This window comes from Tympanuchus pallidicinctus, unplaced genomic scaffold, assembly GCF_026119805.1.
Source record: "Tympanuchus pallidicinctus isolate F22 unplaced genomic scaffold, pur_lepc_1.0 scaffold31, whole genome shotgun sequence".
Classification (NCBI taxonomy): Eukaryota; Metazoa; Chordata; class Aves; order Galliformes; family Phasianidae; genus Tympanuchus; species Tympanuchus pallidicinctus.
In genome coordinates, this window is record NW_026294749.1 from 548,772 (window position 1) to 576,540 (window position 27,769).

General features: G+C 41.0%; 1 protein-coding gene and 1 long non-coding RNA gene across 3 annotated transcripts in view; both read left to right on the top strand.

Annotated features, from left to right (window-relative positions):
• Nucleotides 1-650: 650 nt before the first annotated feature.
• On the top strand, nt 651-8,621 carry LOC128087708 (uncharacterized). Of its 2 annotated transcripts, none has more exons than XR_008209955.1 (3): nt 651-849; nt 978-1,125; nt 7,348-8,621. It is a non-coding gene; the product is annotated as an uncharacterized LOC128087708 (long non-coding RNA). The 2 variants fall into 2 exon arrangements; XR_008209956.1 differs by having other exon boundaries at nt 8,453-8,621.
• A 2,787-nt stretch (nt 8,622-11,408) lies between these two features.
• Nucleotides 11,409-27,769, top strand: part of CDH6 (cadherin 6) — a 103,023-nt gene continuing 86,662 nt past the window's right edge. Inside the window, exon 1 of the mRNA XM_052697563.1 lies at nt 11,409-11,589. The gene's annotated coding sequence lies outside the window, so the exon portion shown is untranslated. The remainder of the gene's footprint in view (nt 11,590-27,769) is intronic.

Genomic DNA, 27,769 nt, shown 5'->3' on the forward strand with positions numbered 1-27,769 from the left:
AGTCACAGATGAGCATGAATCACAAATTAAATACCACAAGATTAATTTGCTCCATCTAGAGTTTTTGTTTTAACGTAAACAAACATCTCTTATCCTGCTCAGCCTATTTTAAGACGGAGACTGTGCAGTAAGAAATGCCAGTGTGACAGAGCGCTGTTCAGAAGATGCTTATACCTCTGGGAGTGATGCTGCAAATATACATCATATTTATCAACTCCGACAGGGAGGAGTTGCCAGAGAGCTGGAGACACGGTGGTGGGTCAGTAGAGTGCCCTGTTCTGCCCGCAGGACGCGCGGAGAAAGCTGGCAGCACGCGCTCCATATCACATAAGCTCATCTGTAGGAGCTCTTGGTATTTCTACAGTAATGGGTAAATTGTCATGCAAGTTGGAGAAAGGATTTTTGGCTGGCTCTAATGCTGCTTTTCTTTAGCAATTTGCCCACAGAGTGAAAGTGGCAACTGGCTGCTTCTAATAGGCAGCTGTTGCAACTGGTAGATGTCAACAGGAAAAGGTTTCTTGGGGAGGGAGAGCTGATGTTCACTGCCACCCTAAAAGCTGCGCCAGGAGAGCAACTTTCCCATAAAAGGGAATGCTGCAGCTCAGAGACTTTGCAGGAAGATTTTGTGACGTGCCTGGCATGGCATCTGCTAGGGCTCATTCCCAGTTGCAAGACAGTGCTGGTGGCTACCAACAGAGGCCAAATTCAGCCGGGTGTCTCAGAAGCATCAGGGCAGCCCCTTTTAGCTCTTAGCTCAGTTCATGACACAGCCTGCACTTTAGAGAGATTCCTTTGCACTTTGAGAAGCAACTACTGAACACAGCAGCAGCATTCACCTCTTTAATTGATGTAAAGTCTTTGTACATGTCATTTTTTCATTTCAAGGTTTTGGATCTCTGAAGAGAGCTCACCTGTCTCCTCACTATAATATTCCTGAACTTCTCTTTTTCTATTGATTATTCCTCTATTTCTCACAGGTTTCAAAGAAGAGAAATGCATCATCAGTTTTCCTCTTGTGAAGCTCCCGAGAAAAGAAGAATTTCCTAAATCCTGAAGCAAAGAAGCATAAACTAGTGAGTGCAAAGGCAGAAAAAAGCAGTAACATTCTGGAGATAAAATGCAAAGGTAAGAGAAGGCTCCTGCGTGTGTTCTCTCTTCCTAATACACATAAGAATGTCACTGCAGTCTTTAATTGCTGCTAGAGGTGGAGAAAATAGAAAGGTTGAAGAAGCGCATCAAGAAAGAAATAATGGAAACCTGACCAGTGACAGGAGCTGATTACAGCTGGCAGACTGTATAGGTTTCAGATTCATGCTGTGACTTTGGAAATAAGTCCTGGCCGGGATGCATTTTTCTGGAATATCCCTAAGGAATATATATCAGTGATTCATCTAAGCAGCCACTGGATATCATTACTGCTCTACCAAAAATACATAAAATAACAATCTGGAAGAAATAAAAGAAACAAGTGTCCCAGATTTTCTCTCAAACTGTAGCAAAGAGATCATAAGGGTGAGTAAGGAAAGGAGGGGGGAAGGAAGAGAGGGCTGAACTTTTCATCTGCACATCCTCAGTTTGCCTTTAAGCTGTGCACATCTAGTTTACTCTTGTCAGAAGCCAACACCACTGTACTTTGTAGCTCTTAAAGAAAGAGATAATTGCCTTTTTCTCTAGTCACATGCTCTCTAATACAGAACTTTATTTTTTTTTCCTCAGTCCTACACAGTAGGACCTCCATCACTCAAAATAGCATAAGCTTTGCTAGAAATGTTAATGTACTAACCAAAGCAAACACAATGCAGAGGCTCTGACAGGTTTACATTTTGAAGTTCCTTCTAAACTCAGAATTTCTTTTTTTTTTTTTTTCTCGTATGAACAGTAGCCAATTATAAATTATAGCTCTCTCTTAATGCCCCATCCCAGAAGTTCCTGTGGATGAAGTTTCTATCGAGAGTGTGCTGTACTAGGTTATTTTAATATCTCCGAATAGTTGTTGGATATTTTCCTTATCGTGTAGTTCAGCTAATACATACTAGTCATTTGGGAGAAAACAGAAAAAGGGAATTAATTCTAGAAAGCAAAAAGCTTCATAAGCTTTTTCTTCCTTTTTATTTTTTTATTCTTATGAGTCAAAGACATGCCAAGAAACATATTTTAAACCATAGCATCACATATTCCGCTAGACCTTTAGCAACAGTTCATTAATGTACATCAGAGGCCCCATAGGCTCTATCTAGTTTAGCGACCTGCAAGTTTAAGTAGAAGACTGTTATTGAAATCAGTATTCTTATATATAAATATATAGCTGCTCCAAGGAGAATATAAATACCTACAGCAAACCAAATCCAGCCTAGACTCTCTGAACCTTGTAGGAATTAATTGCAAGAATTACACTTTGGAGCTTTTAAAGTAAAAGATAATTGCCTCTTTTTCTGTCACGGGCTTACTAATACAGAACTTCAGTTTTTCCAAATCCTCCACAGTGGGACCTCCATAAGTCAAAGTAATGTAAACTGTGTGAGAGATGCTAATGTTAAGCACTACAAAAATATTCAAATGGGCTATACAGTATTTCAAGTGTGAAAAAAAGCCTGTGGGTTCAGGAAATATTTCTTCACCCGATTCAAGGAGAACATGTAAACAGGATTTTTTAACCCTCCACAGTTCACAGGGGGCTTACTGCAAAGCAACTCAACATCCAATTCAAAGATGCAAACAGTCATCCCAGCCTTGGGGGACTACTCAAGTGCCCAAAGTTCAGCCTGTTTCTAATTAACTTGCAGAGCTACAACCCCAGTCAATAAACCAACATTTTAGTCACAGATAAACTTATCATCCCCTGAGTGTGAACAACTCATCCTTGCCAGGAATCCAATAGCAGCTGCTGCCTTACTCTGCTTTACCATAGGTGCTTGTTAGTCTACTTATTTTCACTCAACTATATGTGTCCTGTTCTTACAAAAACCCACTCGCATCGCTCTAATTCCTGCTAAAATGTTTCCCACGCTGCTAGAAGGTCCACTGAATAAGAGATTAGGAAGAAGATCAGCTCGAGAATCTTTAGCTCTCCCCTTCTGGTACAGTACCTATTAACAGTAACTAGGTATATCATGCAGCATTGGAATTCCTAAAATAGCTACAGGGAGAAGAGACAGTGAAATGCAGAGAGCAGAGTGTTAACTCTCCTGTGAATTACTATCACAGTTTGCTACTAATTGAGAAAGCAAATAAAAAAGGTCCTGACAATATGCTCTTTTCTAGTGGGGGCTATTCTCATTAAATGCAGAATAAAAGGTTGCTGCTTCCCCTTCCAACTGCAAATCCTTCACTGCAGAGCAAATGTTTCTCTCCTTCTAAGGAGAAAAGACCCCAAATTATACTAATACCAAGCTAGAAAGCCAGCTGTATTATGCAGTCTCAAAATTTTTGTCTGACTTCATGGCAACTGGCAGTGAGCTGCCTATGTCCTTAGGAGCTGTACTCCAAATGTTGCCCATAGGTGTAGTTGTGCGAATCTGAATGAAAGGAATCATAAAATATCCTGCCAAGAGTTTCGCTCCTGGTTCTTACAAGTTCCCTGAAAGGAACAGGGCTTGGGGGAAAGAAGACCCAGGATAAGTGGGCAACTGTGTGTGCAGCACTGAAGGGTTAAGAGGATGGGGTGCAGGCAACAAGCAAGGGACCAAGTAAGCTGGAAATTTTTGAAAGGCTGCTATTTCCAAGGAAAAGCATATTTATTTAAAAACACTGCACAGGCATTCCTAGCCTTTCTGCTGCAATCTCACCTTCATCTGAAATGCAAACATCCACTTAAATTCAAAATACTCCTGTCTTCTTAAGATTGAGACTCAGATTAGCATCTCCCTTTTACAGAAGCAACTTTTACACTTTGAGGAGGTAGAGACAAGAAATTTAGTACAGTATTCTGGTCACTGGACTCCAAAAATTGGGATCACAAAGAGGTCTCCAATGTCTAGTCCACTTAGCTGTGAGCCAGGCACAAGGAGCTGCAATTTCCACTCTTCAGATGAACGCTCTTGTGGGGATGAAGATAAGAAGAATTTCAAAAAAGAAAGAAGCAGAAGAAATATGTTTTGTGGAGAATAGCAAGATAGCCCACATACCTTTCAAGAGTTCTGTTAGCTCCTTGCCTTCAGCCAAAGATTGGGAACACCAAGTTACATCACTTATATAAAGTGTCATGCACAAGACCCAGGAAACTGCAGTGTAAAGATGTTGGTTTTCTCTGGGATGGCAGTATCACTTGGCAAGTAGGAAAGGGAGCAGTATATCTGCTGATTAACTTAAGTAAGTGCTACTACAGAACTCTGGCTTATTTTGTAACTTCCGTATATTGCTAGCTATTCTAGAGAAATATCTTTCACAAATGTCCTGCAGTCTTTTCATCATTTTCATTATTATGCTGCTACACGATTTTTCAAAAAAAAAAAAGTGAATGTATCATTTAATGTGTTATTTGATGTTATGTTTTTTACAGTGACATAATCATTTAAGAGGTTCCCCAACCTCTTCTCACCCACACATACACATGTATATATATATATATATATAAATGTATACGAGCATGCATATGTGCAGGTATATACATGCCATTGTTCATGATTTCCTCAGATTTTCCACTGTACTCAGTGGAACTCACAGTGCTCAAACGATCTAAATAAAAAATGACCATAGCCAAAGTTAGGTTTCCAGTGACTTCAGTCTCAGTGACTGATAATACAGTACTTCTCATGGGTGGTTCTGGTGACTGAAGTCTGGAGATACATGAATTGGAGGGGTAGAGGTAGGAGTAATTAGACCCCAGATAGAAGAGAGAAAAATGACATAAATTATTTTGTGAAGAAAAAATGTAATGCAGATGTAAAACTTTAGCCTACAGTGTGTAGAGCAGAATTCACACTTGGTGTAACCTCTAAAATCACTGCAATCACATAAGGCTATATAAATCAAAAATTAGAGGCAATGGGGGAATGAAAAGCACCACTTTTTAGAAAACTACTCCAAACTGATCTGGTATGGCTTGTGTGGATTAATTAAGTTCGTACAAACATATATGAATCAACAGTATTATCAGAAGAGATGAAGATTTGGAATTAGTCATACTCCTGAGAAAGAGGAATTGATGTGCTAGGGAGAAGGAGTGACCTGTGGTTCTCAGCATTATTCTTCTGAAAAGTGAGAAAGATATGCCTGCACTGAAACCTTTGGTTGGAACCAGATGTGGCAGGGCACTGTGAATAAGAGGATAAGACACTGGTGTGTGCTAGAGTGGAACAAGAATGAAGTTTGGATTTCATCCCCAGATCTAAATTGACCTGCTGCGTGAAGCTTAACTCACTTCACCTCTTCATTTTCCTTTTCAGCATTTGCCTTTCAGCTCTATTTAGGTGACAGTTCCTTTGGGCCAGAAAGTCTGTGAGTGAATGCACCAGGATTTTGATGTATTAATTATTTGCAACACATTTTTAGCGCTTTTTATCCCATTATGCTAGGTGCTGTGCAAGAACAGATTGCAAAGACAGTGAATTCTCCAGAGGTTATTAAAATATAAAGTATGTTCATGTCAGTCTCACATGCAAGTTATTATTGCTCAGCAACTAGCCTGCATCAGCTGAAGCATAGTTTCTGGTCATACAGGCACACTTAGTCAGGAGCAAATGGAAGATAATTCTTTTTAGCTTAGTCCAGAGCAAACAGGAATGACAAAATCACGTTACTTGGTGTTCTCTGCCATCTGAGAGTTCACAAAACATTACTGCAGCTCTGGAAGCAACAAGAAACTGGTTAAATCGTGGTAACTTACACAGAAGGTTTGACCCCTACAAGAGGAGTGAATTGATGGATATAAACAGACAAGGAACTGCCAAGAATGTGAGCTTCACACAAATAATAGTATTCATAGCCCAAGTAGAGCGCATTGATAGCAAATGCTGCCCTGCAGAAAAGATCTGTGAGACAGATTAAAGGGAAGGTTGAGTTCTGTTATTTTTTTTTCCTTCAGAAAACGAAGCATTTATTTATAAATACTTATGTGCATTTTGTAAAATACTCCCAAAGCACCCAAAATTTTGACAGAGCTGGCAAAACAACACTGGCTTCTAATTTTACTGCAGTGTCATCACATGTGGAATGAAGTAACAACAAATTCTGACTAGTGCCTATGATTAACACCTCCTACAGCAGCAACATCAGAGGACCACTGACAACATTTTTCATCAGTTACAGGGAAGACATCAACATCCAGAGTGTGCCCAAATGACCTACAGTGAAATTTGTTCGCGAACTGATCCCTCTGTGTAAAAACTGCTCAGCTGAAGAAATGTACTCTTGATTTTCCATTCACCTCTAGCCCACGCATGCAGAACTGTGTGGGTTCCTCACTTACCCTAATCATGAGAGATTTTGGTTTCAATGACCATAGTGGTTGTGATGTGTTTATTGCCATCATGTTTCTAATAGAAGATGTTTCTGTCCTTTCTATGGCAAGCAGAAATACTAACTGCTTGTGGGAGTGATAATTACAGAAGTTATAACCTGTTGAGGCAATGAAACTCCCAAGGCATTAGCTGCTATTTACACATCTTGTTTGTCTGTGCTCACGTTTTTATGCTTCTGTCAGGAATGATCAGTCAGCTTGGTAAAGCAGAGGTGAATGACTTCTTACTGTCATGCTTAACAGGGGACAGTCCCCTTGTAGTTTTTGCAATGAGTGAAGGCTGAGACCCGAAGATCAAAGGTCTGGTGCAGCTGAACATACATAAATTATATATATATGAAATATATCTTCCATTCTTTAGATTATTCACAACACAATTCTGTAACTACCAACTCTGTAAGAAACATAACAACAGCTGTTCTTGTGATATTTCAGTACCACTGGAATTAGGAGAGGTAAGAAATTCAGAGGTGTGTGACAGCTTTGCAAATATCTATTTCAGTATGAGTTTCACAGAATTTGTTTTTACCATCCATAGACAAAAGAGTAATAGACTAGATGTCAGAGAAAACACTAAGGGAGGTCCATGGTGGCCAGGATTATTTTGTTTGGAAGAAATTGCCATCTCTTCAAGAATATAAGGTGCTAGTTTGAACAGTTCAGAGGTGCACAGGGTAGCAAAGAAATAGCTAGCATGGTAGAAAATTGAATTTCCAGAACATGGTTTTCATCTAAAATTAAAACTTCAACAAGACATTTCATTAAGAGAAGAAATCATCCATCTTCAACAAGAAATTATTAAGAGAAGAAACCAAAGAACTAACTCTTTTCAAGGAAAAACCAAAAATGTTATAATTTCCTAATTACTGTTATTTCCTGACTTTCACTAGTGAAATGAGAAAAGGTGCTCAAGAGGCCATGACACTTTGGGAACCAAAAGAACTTGGAGTTTTGAGTGCATTATTTGGTAAGCAGCTGAAAGGTTCAGACAGCAAGCTATGAGGAAGCAGGCAGATTTCATAATACTTACATGAAAATAGCAAGAGTTGATGAAAATGTGGCTTCTTTGTTCTTTTATGCCTTCCAATTTGAAACCCTTTCACCATAAAATATCAATGGCATGGAAAGGATTACTTCCTCACAAGCCACAAATCAAGTAATCATCTACTTCAATAGTTCTTGAAGGAGGTAAAAAATATTACAAACTCAAATTAGACTGAAGAATTTAAAGTTGCTGGAATAGCCTCTTTCTTCTGTTTTGTGAGCTTGATTGCAAGAAGGATGTCAACTAAGAATAAAACTATTCAGACAAGGAAAGCAAATACGCAACAGGGAGTTGTGAGCCATCACTGGGATACAGCCTGCAAACCATCATCACTTTGCCAGTGGTCCAGCAGACCACAGGTATGAACAGGAGAGGATCTGAAAGAGGCTGAATTTCATCTCTTTCCTTTGTATTTGCAGTGGATTAGGAATAGAAACACAGACATGGTCAGGTTCAGTGCTGTGAGAAGCATGTTTAGATTGAGGAATAGTAAATGACAACATCTTATCTTGGCTTCTTACAAGTGTCTAATCTTTGATTGTTGCACACAGATCTACAGAACTGGATTTAGAGACTTAGAGAATATGCAGCATTCAACCTTGGGTAGGAAAAAGTCTAGTACTATGAATAAGTGAAAAAAAAAATATGGTTTAGGCTATACAGGAGCTCATTATCTTCTTGATCCTTAATATAAGACTCTGAAATTAGAAAGTTGTAAATGTAAAATGAACAAACAGAAAAGAACACAGCTATGCACCATATGGACCTGTGGAACTCATCACCACAGAAGGTCAGAAGTGTTAAAATGTAGATTTTCAAAGATTTTCATGATGACCATGTATCGCACCAGTAATGACGTGATACTTACTAACTTAATAGTTTATTCTACCTCAAAATTTCTAATCTGATTGCTTACCAAATTAACACAATTTCCTCCCCTTCTCTTGCAGTGAAATGATATTGTACCTCTACTTTGGAGGGGATTATTTTTTTTCTCCTAGAAACAACAATCAAACACCTGAAAAGAGTGAGAAGTTCTGCTATACTGAGGTTTCTCCTTTGCAAAGTCAAAAAAGATCCCTACACATTTTTTGAAAATAAAAAGGCCTGTGAAAATTCTGAAGTGTCTGATTCATGCGAGAATTGACAAAGTGAGACATTCAGATTGTTTCATAGATACTGCAGTTGCTCATGAACTGTAGGTGGCTTTTCATCAGCTTCAGGAAGTTTCTTCTTAGTCCTTAAAGCCTACAAAGAAATCTTCCTCTTTCTGGAAACATGATTTTTGTGGAATAGCTAGACAAAAACATCACACGCTCCTAGATCATGCTGCATTTTGATTTTTTGTGTTGATGGCTGAGATTCATGGACATTTTGGCCTCAGACTGTAGTGTTTGGTCATTTCACAGAGATTGTAAAGGCAGAAGTTGCCACTTTGGATCTTCATTCAGGCTAACTCAAAGTTGTGTCTATCCATGGGCAAGAATAGTTGCTTTACAAACAGCCATAAACAAGACAGGTTTGAAATTGCATGTTTTACATTGAGTATGGACTCTGATTTTCAATTATTAGATTGATTCAGGAGATGGGAAAAAAAAAGGTTTTATCTAGTTTCCAGTTTTATCCATATGTATTAAGTATAACAACTATAAGTGCTCTTTGTTATACTCATAAACATCCAGTCCTCCTTTCAATCTTCTTAAATGCTCTACCTCATGACAGGACAGTACATTTCAGCCACTGCTGATTTTGATCCATTTTCATAAGCTAAGTTGAGCATTGCTCTCAGCTAATGTGTCAGCTACTGGACACTTCATGGGCTAATGGCCTGATCTGGTCTGGGAATTCTAATATCATTACAGCTGTCAACAGAGGAGGGTCGAAGAGGGAGGGCATCACCTTGACAATGTCTCCTAAAAATGAAAACAAGTCTTCATGCAGCTATAGATTTAAAACGGTCACCCACAAATTCATATAATTAATGAGAAGATGTATTTAAAAAAACAACAATAACAATAACAAAACCTGCACACACTTTGGAGAATACAACAGACCCTGTATTAATCTTTCCTTCTTGAAAAAAATACAGAAGTCCAAATAGGATATAAATAGCCCTATTCTGAGAGAAAGAACAAAAAGAAAATAAAAGCCTAAAGCAGCCTTATTAAGGCTAACTATAATGAGACACATCCAGGAATGAATAATGCCCAAGGAGACCTCAGAGTCAGAGTGGACAGTGAATCAAATGTTGACAATGCAATATGGCAGGGAAAAATTGAGCCTGCAAATGTGGTCTGTCATGAGGGAGAGACGGACTGTGTCCAGAAGGGACTCCTGGGAATACCCTGCAAATGCTCACCGAGCTCCTGAGCCGTCAATGCTAAAAAAATCATAATGAGGGAACTAGAGGAAGTTCAAAGAAGAGCAATCAGAATGATCTGTGTAAACCAGCTGTGTGGAAAGACCAAAACATCTGGAGAAGTGCAGGGCTACCTAAGTGGCTTGAGTCCCTAAGAATACAGAAGGCAGAATCCCATCTCTTAACACAGCTCTGGTTTTTGTAGGCTTCATGCAGAGCCCCAACTAGTCTGATTTTGTGCTGAGGAAGGACTCTGTCAACAGAGCAACTGTAGGGAATAGCTTGGAGGTTGCCTTAAGGAGCCTGGACTCAGTGTAAGGGATAACAGCTGTGCTGTGGAGATGGTGCTGCAGCACCGCAGGAATTACAGTGCAAGCAGCAAGACAGTTACCTGAACTTCTGGTGCTTGGAGTATTTAAATTACACTGAAAGCCTTGAGATGGTCCAGGAAGGGGAGGACACAAAGGTGGCTGAGAGCCAGCACTGAGCCATCCTTAAGACATTCAGCAAGCAGCAATTCTGAGAGCTGGGTAAGGGGGTGGGAAAAAGAAGAGGGGGAAATGAAGGCTTACGATTAACTAGCTAGGGAAAAAGGCACATCATAAAGGTCAAACCTAAGGCTGTGGAGAAATGGTGAGGGGAAAATAGCAGAAAGCTGCGCTTCCTGCAAGATTGGCCACGATTCTTAAGGGGACGCTGTGCAGCTCAGCTGCAGCGGACTCTTCTCAGGTAAATACTAAACTGGTAGGCGATTTCCTCTTTGTCATTTTATCTTCAGATTAAAACACCTAAAGCCTTGCCGAGGGCTGAGGGCGCAGCGTGCGTGTGCGCAGAGGGGCTGCACAGTCCCTCGGAGGAGCCGAGATCTCCGCTTTCTGCAAGAACGCGCGCAGCTCGGGATGGGGACCCCGAGCGAAGGAGGCACCGGACAGCCCTCCCCCAGTACTTCCCATTCACATAGAGACCGCCACGTGCGATCACCTCCGCGAGGTGCGTCTCCATTAATAATTCACTGCCATCCTTGATTCATCAAGTCCGGGAAGTTCCCAGCAAGAGTGGGAAAAGAGCAGGCGAGCATCTCCGCTGCCAGCAGAAGGACTTACGAGCGGCTCCCGGGATGAGAAACCGCACGACGCGAACAAGCGGAGAGCGGTGCGCCTCTCTCTCCTTCTTACTCGCTCCCCCCCCACACCCCCCGCCCCCATTCCATTCTGCTTTTCACTCTCACTACGAAGCCACCACCTCACGCACGGAGCAGCCCTCGGGTGGACGGGGGAGTCGGCGGCACAGCCCCGACCGCCTCATCGCTCGCACACCGCTGCCAGCCCGCTGCGCACCTCCCGGCTCCGGTGCGGCAGATCCGGCGGCTCCGCAGCCGCATCGCCCGGAGTGCGTGTGCGCGGCTGGGTGTGAGTGTGTGCGAGTGTGCGCCTACCGGGGAGGCAGGCAGCGAGGGAGGAGTTTGGCTTTTTTTTTTTTTTTTTTTTCCCTCCCCCTCCTTCTCCCTCTTTCTCTCTCTCTCTCTTTTTTTTTTTTTTTTTTTATTAATCAGGAGCTCTGAATGGAAACCAATCAGATAGAGAGCCCCCTCGGCTCGGGCTGCCTGCATGCGGGAGTTAAAAAGTGCTGCCGGTCGAGCGGCAGCCCCAGTGAGCGGCGGGGAGGCTGAGAGCGGGCAGCAGGGGCCGGGAGCCGCCGCCACCCATCCCAGCTCGGCCCTACGAGCCGGTAAGAGCCGGGCTGCGCACCCCGCGCACCGAGCTTCGGCCGTCACCAGGCGGTCGCCTTCCCTTTCTTCTTCTTCTTTTTTTTTTTTTCTTGTGATTAATGTATTATTATTTTTACTGCGCTCATTGGGAATGCTACTGGGTAGGGGGGGAGGGGTGTCCATCACTTCTTTCGCAAAGTTGGCGGCTGTCTGGCGGGGGCTCCGCGGCTGCGCCGGGTTTCGTCCCCCGGGGGCTGCGGGAGCCGCGCTCGCGTGCGCTGAGTCGGGGAAAGGATGCGGCGCTATGCTGAGGGCTGTGATGGGCAGCAAAGCGCTGGGGGCGAGGGACGAGTGAAGGCGGGTGGACGGGTCGCGTGTGGTTAGAAAAGTATTAATAATAATATGAAAAAGGAATAATAATGATGGAAAAGGAGAAGCATGATAAGAGCCAAGGTTGTTTTCTTTTTCTTTTTTTTTTTTCTTTTTCATTTGTTAAAAAAAAAAAAACTGTGTTGGCTTCTTGGCGCTACCTAGTCTCAGTGAAATGGATACAGGGCAAAGCCCTTCAGATCACAAGCAAAAGGCAAAGTGCAGAGCTGGATGTGGAGCAGTGCTGAGACAAGCGCTCTCCCGGTGCAAAGAAGGGGCAAAGAGGGGGGGGACCTGGGGTTGCTGCAGGGATTGGCAAATGTGAAAGGCTTCATCTGGGGAAGGAAGAGGTTGGGGAGTGGTGGAGGTGGGGGAAAAAAGGGGGTAGGCGTGCAGGCATTTTGCAGAAGAAAAGTTGGATAATTGCAGGAAAAAAAAAAAAGTGTTGAATTTGGTTGTTGTTAATGTTTCTAAGGAGCTGGTAGCATACTTTGTATGTCAGATAGATTGAACTATTTATATATTCACATGTATAGAACACCTACATGCACATGCATGCAAACCCATACACGGGACATAGACTATATATGTATTCTTATGCAGAAGATTGAGTCAAGAGATAAGCAATAGTGGTAGAGGTCAGTGGCCAGGGAGAAAAGTCTTGTCACTGCTGCAATAAAATCCATATTTTATGGAGAGTTAAATGCAGTACTTTGTAAGTGCAAATGGATGGTCACCTAAATAACTCCTGATGACATTCAAGGACCAAGAAGTTTAATGATCAAAATTACTCCTGGCACAGAGGTTACTTTTGTACAAATCAAGAGGATGGGGCATCTTTTTCCTTGCACTTCTGTATGAAGTGAGATTTGAAAGTTCTGATAGCACTGCATGGGGAGATTGTGTAGCAGAATTTACTCACCTAGTATAAGGTCAGTCCTTTCTCCAAAGTGACAGCTCTTCAAGCACAGCTGGAATCTGAGAGAATTGGATGGCTGTTGCTGTTAGTCCAGGACTTGGCAAGGGTTGTACATGCATTCACACGTGTACTTCATGGGCTGTGTGCATAGATACATGCACAAGGAGGGTAGTACAATGAGAGCAAGGTTATTTTCATTTCCTTTTGTCATTGTACCCATGTGCAATAGCGCCCTGGAAATAACGTAATTCCAAGGGAATAAAACCTGAGTGCACAGACCTCTTTGGTTTTAATCAAAATAGACATAACTCTCCCCGTCAAGATAAAGGCTTATCTCATGTATTTGCTGGGCTGAAATCTCTATTATGCAGTCAGTTCTGTGCAAAAGTGCTTGCATATTACTTAAAGCATTCCATAAAATTGATTAACATCTGTTCTTGAGCAATATAATGCTATGGGTAATGGTGCATCCCTATTTGTTTCTTTCTTTCTAATTCTTATTTGAAGGCAATAAGTTTGCATGTCACAATAGAGTCGGGTTGAGCTTGGAGGCTTCTGTAGATTCCTTTACCATGGATATATACAGTTTTAGAGGCCTGGCAGCAACAGCACAATTGGATATCTCCTTTAAACAGCCCAAACATGCTAATAAAGACTGCAGGGCTGAATCCCTTTTTCCTCTGCTCTTTTCTCTTTTCAGATGTTATCTGACACAGCACCGGTAAATATATAATCTCATGTGCTTCTGGCTTTCAGCTGCACTATAATCTTTCTGGACATATTTCTAGTGGCTTGCAGTTAACTTTTGAGGTGGGGGAGGTGGAGAAGGCAGGCAGCCGGTCTTTTCAGAGCAGCATAATCAGAGGCAGCAATGCTCATTTATTTATTTATTTATTTATTTTTCCCAGGGAAAGTGGCATTGATTCAGTCCTGTTGTAGTTGTCTGCAATTATCCTTTGCAGCCATCCAAGGACCTAGCAAACTGGGGTCCCCATGGGGACTTATTAGTCTCTCTAGGTATTTTAGCTTTCACACCAATTCAAAGCTCCTACATATCGCCATGCCAGCTATATGTAGCTATGGTCGTCATTTTCCAGCCAAGTTGTTCGGACAGAAATATGTATTATAACTTCTGGCTCTTTGCTCTCTCCCTCCCTTGCATAGCATTCCCATGCAGGCGGTGACCTGCCGCTCAAGGCAGCTTCTCCTTTCAGAAAGTTTGCATTTTGCCATCTGCTGTTTCAAAAATATTTAGTTGAGAGACTTCCTTGAAAGCAAAACACACGCATTAAAAAAACGTTGTGTTTTTATCCTCCTTTCTGCTGAAGATCTTGAAACTGCTGTAAACTTGATAGAAGTTCTGGCTGTGCTCCCCATCTGCAGACTGAAGATTGCAGCGTACCAATCTGCTTGATGTTAGCAGTTTCCCTGCAATATTTGGGGGTTTGGAAGGATCACTGTCGGGTTTTCCAGTGGATGCCTGTGCTCTCTGCAGTAGTCATGCAGATGTAGAGGGCATTGACATTTATCCATGGTTATATGGAGAGATCAGTCTCCTGCTTAACTTTTTACTGTGCCTTCTGTCCTTTGTTGACTACTTTTAAGATATGCTTAGTTGCTAGTGTGATCCTGCAGCATTATGGCTCAAGATCAGGAGGAAATTGCTTATGGATCTCCTTGGAAATGCTGGCTAATTACTAAAATGAAAGGTAGCTGAAATCTATAAAAATGAGTGGGTAGAAACTGCTGGAAGCAGCAGGGCCCACCGCGATGGTGCCTCATCCCGTGTAATGGTTGCAATTCCTCTGGTAGCTCTGTTGCAATTACACCAGAATAAAGCAGAATTGGTTTTTAGTATCTTTTGATTATCATGCCCATGCGGGAAGTGCCGCGGAGGGGCCCTGTGCTGGGAGCTGAGTGTCAGGGAGACTTCCTAATTAACCCTTTCAAGATACTGTAAGCTTCACACACTGTGCTGCTTTCTTTGAAGGCTTTGAGTCATTGCAGCGGGAGGGGGTTGCTTCTTTTTTCTTTTCTTTTCTTTTTTTTTTTTCTAAGTAATTACTTTGGTTCCCAATATTCAGAAACAAGGCAGACAAGTGTCATTATTCTCAATGCCACCGGGGCCAAATTCATGTCCTCTCCAACAGAAACCTCTAAAGCGAGGCCCCCAATCTTGTGCATGAAGTTCCATATGCTGCTGAACCCAATCACTTCTGCAGACTCAGTGCAGGTTTCAAGTTGCAGTATAAATGCCTAAATGTGCACTAGTGGAGATAAAAAACAAAACAAAAAAACAAACAAACAAAAAAAACGGCAGCAGCTGGTTTGCTCTGCTGCTTGCTTAGTCACCGCAGCTCTTCCAAGGGGTCTGGAGAAATTAGGCACTCTGAGGAGAAAGATCTTATGGCATCTCAGCTTGCTTCATTCGGGATGGAGAAAGAGGAGATGTAGAAGGGATGTTTTGTGTAATTAAACTCAGCTGCTATCTGCCTTTATTTGCTTAACAAAAGGTACAGGGCAGATTATTAGTCCCTGTTTGAGGTTTAAAGACACCCTTGAAGAATACATAATAAATGCAAAACACCAGCAGTCTTACACTAAGCAGGGAAGTGATTGAAAAAGTCATCTTCTTTGTTTGTATTGTGAGTGATGCTGCAGGAGAGCTAGATGGAGGAAATGCTGCATAAAAGCATTTTCTAAGTTTGGTTGGGTTTTTTGGGGCTTTTTTTTTGGTTTTTTTTGAGTGCTCCTCTTCACATCCATTTGGGTTCTTCTTGTGGCACATCTCATCTCAAGAGCTTCTCTCATCCTCCCCAAAGGACTGTCTAATACTTGCCAAGGGTCCATCTAGAATTGAGTTCCTGAGCTTCTACAGGCACTGCTGTGTGTCCTGATACTGATCACTCGCCAGTAGCTTCCCCTCCCCAGAACAGGCAACGTTGTCTCATGACAACCCATGACCATCCCCTGTATTTAATCCAGGTGTGGCTGGCTGCCAACATCTTCTTTGGCTTTATTTATTTTACTGACTGTTTGTTTTGCATTGAAAGGCCCAAACAAATATCCTGGAGATTTGTATTTATGCTTTTGTTTGTTAACAGGAACATTCCCTGAAGAAAATAGGATAAATGTAGTTCAGGACTCTTTTGAGTGGTGTCCTCCCTGGTTTGGGGCTGGAGCTCTAAAAAGAAGCTGGGAGCAATGAAGTGATTGCTTCACTGTGATAGTGCCAAAGCACCTGAAACTGTGCTGAAACATCCACCCTCACCCTGGTACTGCTCCATCTTTCTTCACACCTAGCCTCAGGACACCCTCCTCATGCTGTCCCTTATGCCAAGCACACAACACAAAGAGCATATACATTTCCATCTGGTCACATTCAGGAACAGTGCCAGCCTTGCTGCATTTTAAGTAACCTGCTCAGTCATGGCTTCATTCTGGCATTGTGGGCATATATTTTATGGATTGATTCGCCTGCCTTTCCAGGATATGCATATATCTATATATTCAAAAAGTGCTTTGTTATGGTCAGAATATTACTATTGGATTTGATTTGCAACATAAATATCCATCGTATCCCCACAGCTCTTCTCTAATGACATACCGCAGTACTCAGAGATCACTTTATGAATGGCATCGGTCCTGTGCTATCTGGGTACCTTAATTCCTCTCAGCTAAAACTAATTCTATTATCTTGCTGTAATGTTTACAGTTGCCTGAGAGATAATAGGTAGTGTTTCTTTCCAGCATTCCCGCTTCTGTGTCTAATGGCAGAACTAGAGCAGGAGCACCCAGGAGAAGGGTCAGCAGGAATTGGAAATTAGCACTGAAATTAAACATGAGTCAAATTTCTCCAGGTATTGCAGGTGCGTGCTCACCTGGGTGTGAGGCAGATCCACTATCTCCCTAGCTGCTGCATCTCCATTGTCAGCCAGTCATTCCAGTAAGCACAAAGACTGCTTTATCAACACAGTTGTTAGCATGTAGCTCTGCTTTAGTGGGACTTAGACTCTAGTGGTAACCCTGTTGGGTTCTTAAAGGTGGCAGGACACCAAGTCTGTTCTGCACATGGGTTGGTCTGGTGGTGGGAGAACCACATGTGTCCGTGTGTCCCTGTTGGGTGCTGGCAACAAGGAGCATGAGGACTGGTCTTGGCATCGACACTCCTGCCAAGAGAAAGCTTTTTTACTTGAAAGAAAATCCACATGTCCTCCTCTCTCTTTCTCCTAGTTCTACTGCATTAAAAAAAATAACAATTAAAACTACAGTTGCTTTACGTTTTGCCCTAAGCATTCAGGTGAAAACAGTTTCCTCGCTGAATTAATTATCTTCGAGTGCCTTGTGGTTTGTAACTTCAGGGTGTCATTAGTCTGGCAATCATTATTTGACAAAAGCATCTTCACAGACAAAAAGAAAGTGAAATAGCTCCTAGTATCATGTCACAAAAATATCAATCACTATGAGATGCTGCATGGACATTTGATGGTCTTGCTTTACATAAGAGACAAGATATCATTGATCTGCGTGGGGTGTTTATTCAAAGTCTGTTAAGTATTCCATCATTTCTAAAATATTTCTTCACCATGCAGACCCCAGTGAAGCTGGCCTCTGTGTTTTGCCTCATTTTGCAGAGGGGGGGAAGCAGATCACAGTGGAGATGTGTGACTTGCCCAAGGTCACAGAGGGAGTTGGCAGCACAGCAGGGATGCTGAACTAGGACCTACAGCGTGGACTGCTTGCAGCCAAGCCTTCTGCATCTCTGCTGCCTGCTTCAGTTGTTGTAGCTGATCAAAGAATGGATGGGAAAAAATCAGATTTGGGTCTTCTTTATTTCATCCAGAAGAAAGACAATTATTCTTCTCAAGGACTCCTTGCAGCTGCTTTGACAGTCCCTTCCCAAAGGACTTTCTGGATGTCTTTTGCCTGTTTGTTCAGTTATGCTCTGTGTGAAGGGGAGGAGAGAGCATGGATAGATCCAGAGCAGTCCAGGCTAAGACTGAATATTTCATTCTCAGGGGACAGTAATCTGAGCTGTCCCTAAGCAAGGTGGAGATGACCTTCCTCTCAGTGTTGACCTGGTTGAAGCAGCCATGGAGATTCTTCACAGTTCCCTACCTTGTCCATTTCCACATACTTATGCCTGCAGGAGAAAAGGGGATAAAGAAGTCTCAAAAAAGGTTGCTACTTCTGCATGCTGCTGGCCATAGCTTGGGGCAGCCAGAGGTCACTGTTCACACTCTTGTTCACCTCCATCCCTACAGGAATCCATTTCAAAGCACTCCTTCTTTGAACATCTAAGAAGCAGTATTCCTAGTGCATAGCTACAAAGGTGAGCCAAAGAAAAGTTTCTTGAGTAAGGATATGGCATACACCATATCCATGTGATGGATATCAATTCTGGTGTAAAGAAAGAAAGAGAATTAGGAAAACATTAAGAAAAAAAACCCCAACATTGCATTGAATTTGCAAATTATATGGTGGGGCTAGGTCCAAATCCAAACCACTGTGCTCTAATGTTTTTAGAGCTGGCCTCACAAACTGAGTGACTGTGGTAAGGATGCAAGAGAGCCTATTTCCTCATTTTCACAGTACGAAAAGTGCTCTGGGAGATCACAGAGCAGGAATATAGAGAGCTAGAATCCCTTTCAGGGAGCAAATTCCTTTTGTGAAATTGGTGCTCAATTTAGCTGTCACTGCTGAAAGGGAAAAAGATGCAGAAGCAACTTTTAAGTCCACCAGCCACATCCCTTTAAGCGATCCATGCTGTGCCAACCAGTTTTATAAAACTCTGTATTTCATCTAAACTCCATTTAAGTCTAAACAATATGAATGTCTTGCTACTGTATTTCCCTTCTCACTGCTGATAATTGCCAAGTTATTTCTGCTATAAACAAAGCAGCGTTCTCCTCTCTCTCTGCTTAATCATACCTGGTCCCAAAGCAGAAAGTTGTTAAAGATGTTTACTTTTAAACAGAGAAATACACTGCACCAAAGTCCACAAGACTGTTTTGATACTTAAGTGCTTTCCTGGATCAGGATGTCAGGATCTTATAATGCAGTGTTTACAGCTAATTCCGAGCTGACCAAACAGTGACCTCCAAAAATTTGTATATTTGGTGTTTCTAAGCAGTAGACTAAGAAAAGTAGGGATGGAAACAACCAAGTAAGGAATGGTCATGATTTCCCTTTGAATCCCCTTTAGTATAATGGAGTCCTGGCTTGTTTGCACAGCATGGAGCTGCATCCCCCGCTGTGCCTCTGCTTCCACCAGTGGCTGGGAGCAGTGCAGGGAAGCCAAAACATCGCAGGAGTGCTACACCTCTAAGGGCAACTCTTAGCTCAAACCATTCCTTCGGGTGCTTATGTCTTCAGGTCTGTTCTCAAGATAAAAGCAGTGCATGCTAATCTGAGGGGAAAGTGCTGGTCCACTGTATCTTATTTATTAATATTTACAGCCATCAGCACAATTCCACAGACAATCTAATCTCGAGCAGTTTTTGAAATTCAGTGCTTTTTAGAGCAGTGCTTCCCATCAGAAACAGAACAGTGCATTCTGATCTGTAGAAAGCATTTGTCTTCCCTTAAAAAAAAAAAAAAAAAAAAAAAAAAAGAGGCTCCTTCTTTTCTCAACATATAGTTTATATTGTTATTAAATGAAATGCGTTATCATATTTTAGCATTTTAAGCTGTCTTTTACAGGATTTCTAAAACTGCTCCTCATTAATCTCCTGCAATCCATTTGTCAGATATCTCAAAGCTATTTGATAGCACAGTTACTTCAAGGCATGATAGAGTTTTCCTTAGCAACAGGTTGTAATTTCAACCAGGCTGGTAAATGTGAGGTCAGAAGCTGGTTGTCACAAATCTAGGTTAAGATATACTGCACGTTCTTCCTTCCTGTTGAAATACCATCCTGAATCTTGGAGGAGTGAAAGTAAATACTGGGGTTACTTGAGGACAGCTTTTGTCCACTTGAAATGGCTTGTTTAATTAAGCATATTTTGTGTTTATTACAGAGGTATTTATCTTTGGCCAAACTGGCATCAAAACCTGCCTTCACGTGGTGCTGGCCTTCAGATGCAGATTCAGTTTCGAGTCCTTTCCCTGGCCAGTATCTGTTACTTCTCCACGGCTCCAGGTCACAGGGAATGGAGCTGCTGCGGCAGTGATGCTGCCTGATGAGGGAGGGAGATTCTAGCAGCCCCCCTGACCTGGGCAGGCACATGGAAATCTTCCTTCTGGAGGCCAAACCTGGAACAGTGGGCACATAGGCTGGATGGCTCCTAGAGATCTCAGCTTCAGTAAGTGCTTGTCTTGGGCCAGGTCAGCACAATCCCAAATAATGGGGGTGTTTTGTTAAGTCTCAGACTTCATCTACGTGGCTATGGCAGTGACAGAAGGTGGAAGATCATGGCTGTGGCAAGCCATGTGCTCTGTGAATAGTGAGGTGAGCACATAGAGGAGATACTTGGCCAGCCAGTGCTTAAAGTTCTTCATTTCCTTTGAAGGTGGCATGGTGGAAAGTTTGCTGTTTTATATACATCACTGATGATAGAGCAGGAATCACGTTGATTCTAGCTTTATTTATAGGATGCTGTGTAAGAGTGATGGGGACATGTTTTCAGGCACCACCCAACTTTGTATTTTCTCTGTCCCTTACATATTTCTTTTCCTATTGGACTGTTTTATGCTCATCTGTTGTTTTATAACAAAATGATCCTTTGCCCAGCTCTCTGCACATTGCCTCTGGGAAGACAAGACACATCAGGAAGCCAAAAGTTCAGTAGACGTCACTGTGTTAGAAATAGGTTTCTGTCCTCACATGCTGTGTCACTGGAGTGGATGAGCTTGCTCTGCACCTGCTGGTGTACCATGGACTTGGATTGACTGAATGGAGCAGAGATCAAGCAGAATTCATCTATAAGTTGGGATAGGATGAATTATTGTAAATGACTGAGCTGAGCCATTAGAAATAAATTGCTAATGTAAGCAAGATTAGCTTGATGTGCTGCTTGCAATGAGATATTAGAGATGATAGTGAAAGAGAAAACTTTTCATTTAGATGGAAACAGGACTGATTAATTAAGCAGTAACGAACAAGGAACCTTGCCTTGAATTGATATGAGGCTTGCAGTGCTAATTTAACACAAAGTACAGCTCCCAATTTGTTATTAAATTAAAATGGCTTTTAAAATTGTTTACAATTTTTTTCCTTATCTCCTTCTGTGTAGCAAAATGATTATTCTGGCTAGTTAAAGAAACCAATCAGAGCAACAGAAAGGGTAGATTGGAGGGGGGAAAGATTGTCCTGTTGTGTAATTAAGAAATATACACTAATATCCATGACATCATGAATAAGCACTTCAAAGTAGCAAGTGTGCTCTGTATTGCATACTAAACTAAACAATTAGCATGCTAAACAGCTGCTCTGGACATATAAGGAAAAGGCATTTCACTTAAGGAAATGACTGATTTTTGCTTTTATTTTTGTTAAAATATCTGCTCATCTTACTGACATGTATCGATAAGGGATAAAGAAGGAATGTTTCTTCTTCTTCTGTCTTTCCTCTTTCTTGCAATTTTCAGAATAGTTTTAATTTGGTAAGCTTTGTAGTTACCCTGTACAAGAAACTTTCACGACCCTTCCCTGTGAAGGTGTGTGATGGAAATGCAAAACACTATGTGTGATAGACAGATCCAATGGAACAACGGGGAAAATAACCTTTTAGTGACATTGCTTTCACAAACAAGTTTTACTCTGACAAGAATGATTTTATGTAATTTATCATAGGATAGCTCAACAGTAGCAATTTGTCATGCATTGTGATGTCATTTGATGGGTTCATTTCTTAAATGAATTATGGATTATGGATTACCTCTGTATATCAACAACAGAGCTGTATTTTTTATGTAAATATTCTCTTAACTTCTTCTTCCTCTTCCAATCCATTTTCCGTCATACAGAGATGACTTTTCTTCCATCTAATCTTTCTACTAATAAGGTGTTTAATAATTTAGCAGCCTAAAAAATGAGCATATTTCAAAGGAGTTGGTATCAATGGTAGTGCAAGAGCCTCAGGCTACAAAAATGTGGATGAGGCTACCAAAGTTTTGGAGTCAGGATCCCAACTGTCTTTCTGCTTCAGGCAGCTATTTTATTAAAGTTGGTATTAAACAACACTGCCTAGGGTCTGATTAACAATTTATGACATCCAAAGAAGGATTAGCACAAGCCTATCATTTTTATATTTAAATCTTAATTTACATCTAAAAGACACCATACTCATGTTTACATTTTCATTGTTGATTATTTTTATTATTACTATTGCTGCTTCAGAAAAATTGCTTATGCGAACATTGCTGGCACCAGTTTGTTGTATTGATCTCTGAGTACTTTGTCCCTTTGTATGTGTCAGAGGAAAAGCTGGCCCCTTGTATCCTGTGATGGGTCTGATCCTGCAAAATGATGGATATTGTCTCTTGCTGCGCTCAGTTGCTTTTCAGTGCCCCTGAAGTCCATTGGGATGGATTGGAATCAGCACTTGGCAGAGTCAGGCCAAGATCTGCAAATGTAGGAGCTAAATGTTGTCCAGCTAATGTTATTTTAGAGGGTGAAATCCAGATATACATGCCGGAGGCTTGCTTTCCCAGAGAGGAATTTCTTTCTTGACATTTACTCCGTGCAACTAATCACATCTGTCTCAGTGATATTTTTCAATGAGCCTCCCTGTCCTGCTTATTAGGTTATTGCTGGGCACCCCCTGCTAGGAGGGATGACAGAAGGTGATCCTGATGCTATATGCTGGGAAGCTCTATGCTGCTTTTTGCTAGTATGCTAGCAGGTAGAAGGAGAGGTGAGTAGATACTGTTAACATTGCTGGCCAAACTTCGCTCACTTGCATTAGTACAAAAGCAAGACAAACACATACACCTTAGCGGAGAAGAGTAGAAGTTATTCTGCTGCAGACAAGGCTACTTTCAAATAGAAAATAACAACAATGATACGTTCTGTTATCTTTCTATTTTCAAATTGACCTAATGTTCCCTTTGACTTTCTCTTCTCCAAGTTCAGCTGCTTCAGGAAATTGTATGGCATATCTTTTTTTTTTTTTTTTTTTTCCCCTCTCTGTTTATTTCCATTTCCAGTACTTTTCAGTGGACTTAACACTCATTTCATCAAGGCTTGGATGGGGTGGTTATAGCCTGGAGAGCTAAGGGAAGAGACTGTCATCTAGGGGCTGTGAGCTCCACTGGTTCACAGCAAGGAAGATGGGATTTTTGTCCTCTTGAGCTTCCCTCATCAGTAAGACATTACAAGCCTGAAAAGAAATACTGATATTTAAGCATTTTCATTTCTTTATCTGAACTCTCAACATCTCCCTGGCTTTTCTTCTAATCAGTAGCTTACTTTTTGTCTTGGACTCAAGGGATTTAAGTTTTAATACTAGAGTCATCATCTGAAAACTGCTGGTTCTTCAAAGTAAAAAATGAGCAACACAGAGGAAGATTTCTCAGATGCATGACTTTTCAGGACATTACATACTAAATTTCAGTTGTAGGGCTGTATTCATATTGCAAGCAACTGCTGTTAGAAGAACTCTGAGTACTTCAATCATAATGTTTTTTCATGGCACTCAACATTTGGTGTGTGCTTGTGGGCCATTACTGTCAGTGGGATTAAAGCAAAAGCTCAAAAGATTGTGCTGAATCAGGGACTAAGCAGTATCTGTGAGGAATAAGTCCCTTAGATTCAGGATTAGCAACACTCAAGGTTTCTATCTTATTCTTCAGTACTGGTTAAGATTTTAGCTAGTCAAATTCTCAGTCAAAAGAGGAAAACTAATCTTATTCCTTTGACTTCCAGTGAGCTGTTATGATAAGCATGAGCTGAAAAACTGGTCCAAGAAATCAGAAGAAAATGCTTAAATACATTATCAACAGCAGACATGCCCAGGAACTGAAAGCAGTCAGCTCGCCTCCTCTCTCCCACTAAAAAATCTCAGCCATACAGCCAAAGAACAGAAGCAATGTCGTGGGACTTCTGTGGCCAATGACACAACAGCATGAGCAAATAGTTCATTCTTAATCTGTGGGATTAATTATTTATCCAAACTATTTTACAACAACATATTATTATTTATTGGTTTTACATTAGCACCCACAGGTCCTAATTGCATAAAGCAATGCTCTAACCTAATAGAGTCCCAGCTGGAAAAAATATGTATCAGTCTCGAGTGTAAGACTACTTGACCAAAATATGGCTAACTCTGTAGCAAATCATACTAGAACAGAGTGGCTAAGCTCTACCTTGTAATAGATATATAAATTAAACACATCAAATATGCATTCCTTCAATTAAAGCATACTTATTAAAAAATAGATGAATGTCTGGTATATTATGATTCAGTCTGTAATAACTAGAATGATTTTTAAAGTCTTCTGTGTACAGAATTTTCAGGTGATGTCAGTGAGATTTTTCACTCACAAAGATGACTTCTTGGTTCACTTAAACGAATCAAATGAAAAAAGCAAGATAATTAATGCACAAGAATATATTATCAACATGTAATTATGTTAACAACATGTATAATAATTATATTAACAACATATAATCAGGTACAAGATGAGGATATCACAATTCCTGGTTGAAAGAAAGAGAAAGAACTAAAAAATAAACAGAGCTGTACAGAGCATTCACAAGACACTAGTAGAGGTCAGGGGAAGCTGTTGTGTGTGTCTTAGTGGTCTTTAAGATAAGTTTTGCCCTCACTTTTCCCATATCTTCCCACAGTATTCATAGAGAGAACTGTTACCATTAAAAAAGAAAAAAGCCCTGTGCTGATATATTTGTTAACTGTAATTCTTCAAAGTGCTCAAAACTGTATTTTATTTCTATTCTATTGCTGCACAGTCTGAACTAGACAGTAAACTTCTCAACTTCAGTCAGTAAGGAAGTTTATGGTTATTCTGGGTTACTTTCTGCAGTAACTAAGTTTTGTGGGAAATGTTGACTTTGTTCTACATCACAGCAATAGCACGACACAGTTTACAGATACACACAGTGTTTGTGTCAAAACAGCTGACACAAACATACATACACATCTCTAAACTTCTACCGTTAGGTGCTGATTACCAATCAACTTCCACCATACACCAGTGCACTTAAATTTTATCATGGGGACATAATTTCCAGGAAAATATGTGAATATCAGACTGTGGTGGAATGTCAGCTGGCCTGAATCCAATCCACAAAGTCAAATACCTTCTCATACTGAATGTGTTTGGATACTGAACTGAGATTACGTTGTGCTAGTGACTTCTTGACATGAATGAATGAGAGAAATTGAAGCAGATTTCCTAACATCTCCTCCTACCTTGTTTTCTGAATTTCTTCTGAATGAGCACATATCCACCCCTGCATCCACACCCCAGCTTTAAATGGGTTACTGATATCCAGCTCTGCACTTTGCAGCTTGAGTCTTTCTGCTGTTCTACCCAACTCTGAAATGTGTCCCTCCATGTTAGCTTGAATAAACATAAAGCCTCAAATTAGCACAGCATGCAGTCATTGCCCTCAAAAAGCAGTAGTTTGGCCATGTTCAGTGCATATTTACCATCTGCTAATGCATTAAAACAAAAAAACAAAACAAAATAAGAATGTGGGCCAGGTCCTTAATTGGAGTAAATCCATGTGTACCTTGAGTAACTTTAAAGAGCTGTCATCACCTTTACCATCTGATGAACTAGCCTCTGTGACAGCAAAGCAGTGGATGCTTTGAAGCACTTGGACTATGCATGGCTTCTGCCCAACTAAAAGGATGCCAAGGGTAGGGAGAACATTTTCACAGAGAGAGCCTTCTGGTTGATGCTTGCTGCAGAGAACAGGGTAGACACCTAGAAACTACAAGCCTTCAGCACTCCTGAGTATTTCGATCTGGGCACAACTCACATACCTCTAATATCAGTACTCTTTATAAGCTCAAACCCGTTCCTTGCAAAGTCAGAAGTCTGTATGATGTGCCAAAAATAGGAGGTTGAATCCTAAGTCTCACAAAAATGAACTCTTTAAAAGCTCTGAGCAAAGAAGGAAAAGGACATAGGAGCAGCTCACACCAGAAGGGACACTTTGATTGGTTGTGGGATTTTTCCTTTATCAGACATGCAAGCAACAATAACAACAAAACAACAAAACACTAGAGTTGGCATTTTGACCTGACTTCTGCTCAGGATATGTTACATTTAGCAGCCTCACTTGTGGGGCCATGTAGGCCGCTGGCACTTAAAAGAAATACTGTCAAAGGAAGAAATGTAGAATAACAGTTGTGGAGGAAACTACATTAAGTAGAATTATATATGATATGATTATATCTCCTTTTAACAGCCTTTAAAGTTCTGTCTTTTTCCAAAAAGAAAGACATACAGCATTTATCTTTTCTCTGCTAAATGCCTCTGGAGGAGGGCTATGAGGGAACAGCACAGAACAGTCTCCAAAAGCTTTTCACAAACATTATTTCAAAAACATAATTCAGTAAGAGTGTTTATAAGACCTTGCAATACAAATGCTGCATCTTTATTTCACGCTCGCATGTTTGTCTCATTTGGTAAACTATCACTCTGCACCTGGCTGGCTAGCATCACACATCTTTCAGTATGTTGATATCAGCACAGATAGGATACCTCAGGGGACTGGCAAGCAGACAGGTTTTGAAAGCCTTCTACCTTCAAGGCCCCTTACTCAAACCTCAGCTAGAACAGATGCCAGCAGTCAAAAGCAGCATCAGTACCACCTAATGGCTCTTTAGAGGACTGTGTAAGCAAAACAAGTATTTTCATTCCCTTTCATATATAAGAAATAAATAGTAGGGGTTATAGTAATAGCATTGTCTCTTGAGACTTTCAGTGGCTCTGTGGCACCCATGAACCTGTAGCAGAAGTGGTATGGAGCATAGTGCTGCTAGCCTGCACACCGGCATAGCCCCTGCAAAACTCAGGGTGGAGAAGCTTTCATTGCTGCTGTTTTTCTGTTCTATGGATACATAAAGGTCTTTGGCTTCCACAGCTGTCAAATGTCTACACTGCAGAAGGACTGCATCAGTAAAGGAACTGATAAAAACAAAATGTTCATCCCAGAGTAGCTGACTTGGAAGTAAGCAAGGTAAGGATATGTGAACCTCTGAATCTTTGAACAATATACTGAGTTACTCAAAGAGGTCATAGCCTTTGTTTTCTCATATCTGCAGTGAGGTACAGACAGGGCAGTCTCTTGTCTGAGGGTGGAATAAACTTTTCTCACAGTCTAGTTGTGCAGTGAAAGATCTACAGCAATATGCCTAATGTATTCAAGCCATGTGTTGAAAATTAAAACATTGATTTGTGATATCACTTACCATGAAGGGGGAACAGAAAGAGGGAACCAAAGGTACCCTCAGTTCTACAACCACCCATTAAAGAATAATTTCTAAAAAAGAATTGGTTAATTTAAGCTTTGAGTAGCAGTATCATGTGTTTCATAAATAATTCTTACTTGTGCTGAGTTCAATTTATTTTTTTTTTTCCAATAAAGGGTATTGTATCACTAGTTTTTATGGTCTTTTCATGGTGGAGCAGATCATTTGCTCAGTTACAGCGGAGAAGTTACTTCATGAAGACAATCATAACTTATTTAGGAACTTGCAGAGCTACACGTTGGGATCTACAATTCAATATTTAGGCACCTCAATAGAAGCATAACCTTGCAAACAGACCATGTGACACAAATCCATAGATAGAATAAAGTAAATGTATTTTACCCTCTTATAAATAGATGTTTATGCATCTAAAATGAATATAACTGCTCAGATCGTGCAGACATAATTTTTTTTCCAATAAAGTCTAAGCTATACCTGAAATTCAGCACTGAAGTTTCATTT